The sequence below is a fragment of the Mustela nigripes genome, chromosome 18, assembly GCF_022355385.1.
Source record: "Mustela nigripes isolate SB6536 chromosome 18, MUSNIG.SB6536, whole genome shotgun sequence".
Taxonomy (NCBI): domain Eukaryota; kingdom Metazoa; phylum Chordata; class Mammalia; order Carnivora; family Mustelidae; genus Mustela; species Mustela nigripes.
Genome location: NC_081574.1, coordinates 4,903,228 through 4,910,407, shown reverse-complemented (window position 1 = coordinate 4,910,407; position 7,180 = coordinate 4,903,228). Strand labels below are relative to the sequence as shown.

At 41.2% G+C, this 7,180-nt stretch overlaps 1 pseudogene; it reads right to left on the bottom strand.

Moving 5' to 3' along the window:
* Positions 1–4,057: 4,057 nt before the first annotated feature.
* Positions 4,058–5,199, bottom strand: LOC132006305 (nucleophosmin-like; annotated as a pseudogene).
* Positions 5,200–7,180: the final 1,981 nt, after the last annotated feature.

The following is a 7,180-nucleotide window of genomic DNA, read 5'->3' as shown; positions in this document are numbered from 1 at the left end:
CAAGTTTATACTCTCCTCAGATAATCAGTCCTCTTTTATGAGATCGGGAAGCGTGGCCATAAAATTGCCATTATTTCTTCCTTAAATGCGTAGACGAAGTCTCCAGCCACTTCGTCTCTGCTAGGAACAGTGTACGAGGCTCCTTTTATGGGCGTCTATCCGTATGTACAGCTGCTATCTGTCCAGCTACCCACCGGTCACTAGCTTTTTAATAATTTCCACCTAAGTAACAAATATCAGGACAGTGCACTTTGAGTTTTCCAGCATGCCCATCGTTAACTAGAGTTCCATGTCTTCTGCAGAAAATGTCTATACGAACAAATGTGCATATTTCATTGCAGTGTCCAGGTGTTGCATGCATGAGCACGGGGATAATCTGAACATCTGCTAACCTAGAAGAGACCTCCGCCACTTCCGGAAGGTTCCTTGTGGCTCTTCCAGATACATATCCATTCCCACTCTCCAAAGGCAGCTGCTCTTTTGATTTATTTTTCTGCTACGGATTAGTTTTGTGGCTTGTGTGAGGCTATCTGCACAAAGCATAATGTTTTTGAGATTTCCCCCCAATGTTGCGTGTATCAGCAGGTGGCACTGGTTTCGTTGTTGTCCTGAGCAGTGTTCACTGCATGACTATTGCAGTGGACCCACTGCTTGTCACACTGACCGACATCAGGATTGTTCCTTGGACTTTTTTCTGAACATGTTTTCATTTCTCTGAAGTAAGTCCCTAGGACTGGAATTGCTGGCTTCCACATCACGTCTGTGTAGATGAGAAACTGCCAGATCTTTTTCTGAAGTGGTTATACCATTGCAGTCGTTGAAATCTTGACCCACACTCGGTGTTCAGAAATGATGCTCCAGTGATACTTCAGCGGTTTTAATTTCCATTTTTATGCTGAGCGGTAATGTGCACTTTTTCATGTGTTTTTTGATCATTTGAATAACTCTTTTCTATTTTTTTAAAAGATTTTATTTATTTATTTGATATATAGAGAGAGATCACAAGCAGACAGAGCGGCAGGCAGAGAGAGAGGAGGAAGCAGGCTCCCCGCTGAGCAGAGAGCCCGATGCGGGACTCGATCCCAGGACCCTGGGACCATGACCTGAGCTGAAGGCAGAGGCTTTAACCCACTGAGCCACCCGGGCGCCCCTCTTTTTTAATTTTTTAATTGGGTTGTCTTTTTCGAACATCACACTTCAAGCTCTTTATATATACTGAATCCCTATCTTTTGTCAGAGACATAATTCGTGAATCTTTTCTTCAAGTCTGAGATTTGCACAATCATTTTTAATGTACTTCTACACATAAGTTTATTTTTTATTGTTTTCAAAGTTTTTATTCAAATTCCAGTTAGTTGACATGCAGTGTACTACTCGTTGCAGGTGTACGATGCAGTGATTCAGCACGAGCAACGTCACCCGTGCTCGTCACGACAGGTGCAGCCTCCATCGCCGTCGCCTGCTCAAACCCCCCCACCCCTTGCCCTAGCCTGACCATCAGTGTGTTCTCTGTAGTGAAGAGTCTGTTTCTTGGTTTGCCTCTCTCTCTCTCTTTTTTCCTTGCACAATCATGTTTTCCTTACCCAATCATGCTTCATGACTTTCAGTGACCAAAGTTTTAATTTTGTTAAAGTTTCACTAATTCTTTCCTTTTACTGTGTCTGATTTCTGTGACGTCTCTTAAGAAAGTTTGCTCATCCTCCAGTCATGAAGATAGTCTCCCAAATTTTCTTCAGGTGCCTGACAAGTTTAGATTTATAATGAGGTCTGTGCTATATTAATTCCTGTGTGGGTGTGAGCAAGGAGCAAAGATTTATTTTCCTAGCTGAGGGGGAATTCTCATAATGCACAAGTGCACTGACAGTGGTTTGTGACCCCCAAGTCCACTCCGTATCCAACCATTTTTCTTCACCCCAAAAGGACACTCCGGCCGTTACTCAGCTGCGTCTGCGATTCTTTCCCCAGCAACCGGCAGCCACCGACCTGTCTCTGTGGCTTCGACTGTTCTGGAGGTTTCCCATAAATGCAGTCATAGAATATGTGACCTTTACTGCGTGGCTGCTTGTGGTTGGCACGACTCTGTGAGCTTTCTCCCCGCTGCACGCTGTGTCAGCGCTCAGTCATTCTTATGGCTGCGTAATATTCTGTTGTACAGATAGACCACGATTTGTTTATCCATTAGTAAGATTTATTCTTCCCATTAATATTTAAAGGTTATCCCTCACTGCTTATCAAAAAGACTTTCCTTTGCCTATTGAACTGATTTGGTACTTTTGGTTAAAGTGTGTAAACCTGGTGATTCACAGATCTGTACCCCTGGGGATAAAAATATATGTTTATAAAAAATAAAAAATTATATTAAAAAAAACAAAAAACAAAACAAAAAAAACAATAAATAAATAAATAAATAAATAAAGGATCACATGGTAGAAACAGTAAAAAAAAAAAAAGAAGAAGAAAGAACATGTACATGTGGGTCTATTTCTGGACTCCCTCATTTTCTATTGCTCTCTACTTAAATCTTCATACTTGTACCATATTGTCTTTTTAAAATCCTATTTTTTTGAGGCAGATCACATAAAAAAGCCAGGCATATTTAATGTATAGAGTCTGATGAGTCAGGAATACGTATATACCTGTGAAACCCATCATCACAACCGAGGCCGTAAAAATATCCATCATCTCCAAAGTTGACTCCTGCCTTTATTATCATTACTGTTATTTTTAGTTTTGACAATATTTAACATAAAGTCTATGCCATCAGCAAAGTTTTAAGTATATAGCACAGTGTTGTTAACTGTGCCATGATGCTGTGTGTGGATCTCCATGACTTACCTTCTCTAACTGAAATTTCATACCTCTTGACTAAGGAGTCTATGTTTCCCCTTCTAGCCCTGACAACCACCAGTCCACACTGTTTCTAAGAGTGTGACTACTTTAGATCCTCATATCAATGGCATCACAGTTTAGTTGTCGTTCTGTGTCTGGCTTATTTCACTGAGTACAGTGATCTCCGGGTTCATTCATATGGTTGCAGATGTCAGGATTCCTTCCTTTGTAAAGCTGAATACACACACACACACACACACATATATACACACATGCATACACATATACACACACAGGCTCTCTGGATATGTGTGTGTGTGTGTGTGTGTGTGTGTGTGTGTGTGTGTGTGTGTATAGTATATAGTATATATATATACCATATATACTTTCTTTATCCATTCTTTTGTGGATGGATACTTAGATTGCTTTCATATCTTGGCTGTTGTGAATAGATTGGCTTGAAATCCTGGTTTCAGTACCTTTGGATATATATACCCAGAAGTGTGATTGCCACATTGTCTTGATTTATAGCTTTATAGTAAGCCTTGAGGATAGACTGATTATTTTTCTTCTGTCTTTGGCTATACTAGGTTCTTGAATTTCTGTGTAATTTTAAGAATCGTCATGCTAATTTCCGCAAAAAGCCTGCCGGTGTTATGGTTGGGATTGTACTTAATCTATAGATCAATTTAATCTATCAACCAAATTGAATTCAATTTATGAATTTTAGATGAATTCCATGGTGGCCAAGAAACATTTGTAGTATGATTTCAAATACATGAAATTTATTAAGATTATAATTTGTCACTACATATATTTCAAGAGGTTTTTTTTTTTCAGGTTTTTTTTATATCTTTAAGAAATTTTTTGTATTGTTGGAGGTTCCCAAGTAGTCTGTGGGTTTCCATAGCTTTGAATGTTTGCTCTATTCAGTGTGGTTAAACTCTGGTAACTGGCTGGAGAGAGGGAGAGAATGTGCTTTCAGAGGAGGTGTCCCTGGAAGACATCCCTATCCCTGATCTGCCTTCTGTGTTTTTATTTCATTCATTTTTTATGGCTGAGTAATATTCCATATGCCACCTCTTTTTTTTTTTTACTTTATTAAAATACTGAGTTTATTTCACCTGTATATTTTTGTCTCCCCACCATATCCATTTGTCTGACCACCACTACTACTCTGTCCTGTCATAACATTCCATACATACTTCAAACCAAGCAAAGGGTTCCATCTTTGAAAACTAAACAGGCATTTTGGACAACACATTTTTGGCAATGGAACCTGGACAACATTTATCAGACACGGTGGGGAAAGTTCTCACTCTGCATTATAGAAAGGACAGCCAGATATCAACTGTTACAGAAATGAAATAAGACGGAAAATTTTAGCAAACTGTTTAAACTATTTTCTTAAAGAGACTTCCTCCACTGCCAGAGATCTTGAATAGCCTCTTGGTCAGTCATCCAGAAGCAATTCTTCACATAATTGACGAACTTGGCTTCCACTTTGGGAAGAGAAACACCTTTTTCTATACTTGCTTGCATTTTTGCTTTAATGTCTTCTACAGAACTAGGTCCTTTCAGTGTCTTGGGAGCCTTTTCCTGTTTTTTCTTGACCTTTTGTTCTTGGTGTTGATGATTTTGAGTCTTTTCCATTCTGGTTTGATTTCTGTGCATTTTTGGCTGGAGTATCTCGTATAGATTTCTTTACTGGAGCCTTTTCTTCAGCTTCCTCCTCATCAAAATCATCGTCGTCATCATCATCATCTTCATCGTCGTCATCATCGTCATCTTCATCATCATCTTCATCAGCAGCAAGTTTTACTTTTTTCTGAGGAAACTTGTTACCACTTCCAGGGGCAGAACACTTTCCAGATATACTAAGGAGTTTTACATCCTCTTCCTCTTCATCTTCTGGCTCTGCATCTTCCTGCACAGCTACTAAGTGCTGTCCACTAATATGCACAGGCCCTGAACCACATTTCAACCGTAAGTCCACAGGTGGTGTTATTTCAAAGCCCCAAGGGAAACCGTTGGCTGTACAGACATTTTCAAAGTTGCCAGTGTGACTTTAATTGGACTGCCTTCATAATTCATTGCCTCTGCTTCAACAATGTGCAATTCATCCTTTGCACCAGCTCCTAAACGGACCGTTCTTAAAGGTAACTGGTGTTCATTTTCATCATTACCCACCTTAAAGTGATAATCCTTGTCAGCCTTTAGTTCACAACCGAAAAGGTAGTTCTGGGGCCTCAGGGGGCTCATGTCCATATCCATCGAATCTTCCATGGGGTGGTGGCTCGCGCTTAGGTGGGAGAGAAGGCGGATGGAGATAAACAACTACTGTTCACAGAACAGCCGCGCAGGACGGAATCACACCAGGGCTGCCACCTCTTTTTTATCCCTTCATCAGTCAAAGGACATTTGGGCTATTCCCATAATTTGGCTGTTGTTGATAATGTTGCTGTAAATATTGGGTAGCATGTATCCCTTTTGAATGGGTATTTTTGTATCCTTTGGGTAAATACCCAGTAGTGCGATTGCTGGGTCAGACGGTAGCTCTATTTTCAACTTTTTGAGGGACCTCCATGCTGTGTTCCAGAGGGGCTGCACCAGCTCACATTCCCACCAACAGTGTGAGAGTTTCCCTTTCTCCACATCCTCGCCAGCATCTGTTGTTTCCTGACTGGTTAATCTTAGCCATTCTGATGTGAGGCGGGATCTCACTGTGGTTTTGATTTGCATTTCCCTGAGGAGTGATGTGGAGCCTCCCTTTCATATGTCTGTTGGCGTCCGGATGTCTGTGTGCTGAGGTGAGCTTCTATCCAGCAGTTAGTTGCTAACTGGAACACTTACCTCCCTCTTCGTACTCCCTGGCTACACCCACACTTTAAACTTAGGAGAAATAGCCCTGACACCTACTACCTCATCGGAGCAGAGGAGAAATAACCAGATTAGCTGCTCAAGTTCCCTCCCACACTTAATTACCTTGAGCATATGTGTTCGCTCTCACTCACACCGCCTTCGACCTCACCGAGTTCCAGTTCTCTGGAGCCTCTTCCTCCTCTGCACTGTTCGTTTCTGTCCTTCCAGCAACCGTTAATTCCAACGAGGTCTTGGTTTTGTCTGATTTTATCCACTTTTCATTTAAGGCTTGTTTTTCCTTTGAGGAGTATGGTTGGAAACATGGTTTTTACATTTAGCTTCACCAGAGGAAGTTCTGGAAACACGGATGGATATCGTGGACATTGATGATGATAAAGAAAGTTCTTTATATCTCTTAAACCCTTTTTATTTTTAATCTGGGGTACTTGTGGAGGTCCTCCAACTGCTCCGCTGGGAAGTGGGGGATCCGCCAGTCTTACCTGCTGGGACCAATCACCTCACAGGCACTCAAGTTTTGTGAGAAGTTATTTTTCACTTTTTATTCGGGGTCACCTTTTTGTTTTTCTTTGGTTTTTGTTTTGTTTTGCATTGTGGTGGTTGTTAATAAATATTCATTAGCTGTAGTGCCAGGAGAACTGTGGGAAGCCATTTTTGAGTGACAGTTACTAGTTTTTAACTATTCATTTATTTCCTCAGGTATGGCCCGTTTCATATAAAGCAGCAGCAAGTTCCACTTACAGAACTCCTCCTTGACTGCCTTATCTTTATGCACTCGTTCGTTCTTGAGGACATGTTTGTAAGAAGCAGTACTTGACAACGGATGTAGAGATGAATCACCTGTGTTTATAAATATGAGACTTGTGGGACCAGAGTTAGGCTTTCAGTAATTTGGATATGCTGTAGAGAAAAATTATTTAGGCACACAGAGTGAGAGTTCCAGAATGTTTTGTGAAAATGCCATATATAGTGTATATAGATAGATAGATTTCATGGATGTATATGTATTAAATGCATGCATACATTTCCTGACATTTGAACAAAACGACGGTGAAGCTGGGCTTTCTATACTGTATTACTGCATTCTGAGAAAATGCATAGTAAATCAAAAGAATCTCAGAGGATTTGAACTCTGTAGCTAGGAAAAGAAAATGGGATGAGCTGTCTCATTATCTCTGTCCGCTTAGGCTAGTCTAACAAACCACAAAGTGGGTGGCTTATAAAACCCAGAAAGTTCTTTCTCACACTTCTGAAGAACTGGAGATCCAAGCTGAAGGTCACCTTCGGGTGAGCGCCCTATTTCTGGTTCATGGCCAGCACCTTCTCCCCGCATCCCGCCCTGGTGGAAGGGGCTGGGCCTCTGCGGGATCTCTTCTATAAGGGCACGGGCGCCACCCACATGACCTGAGCCCTCCCAGCGTCTCTACCTCCTAACACCACCATGCTGGGATTGGAATTCCAAGCAGTGAAT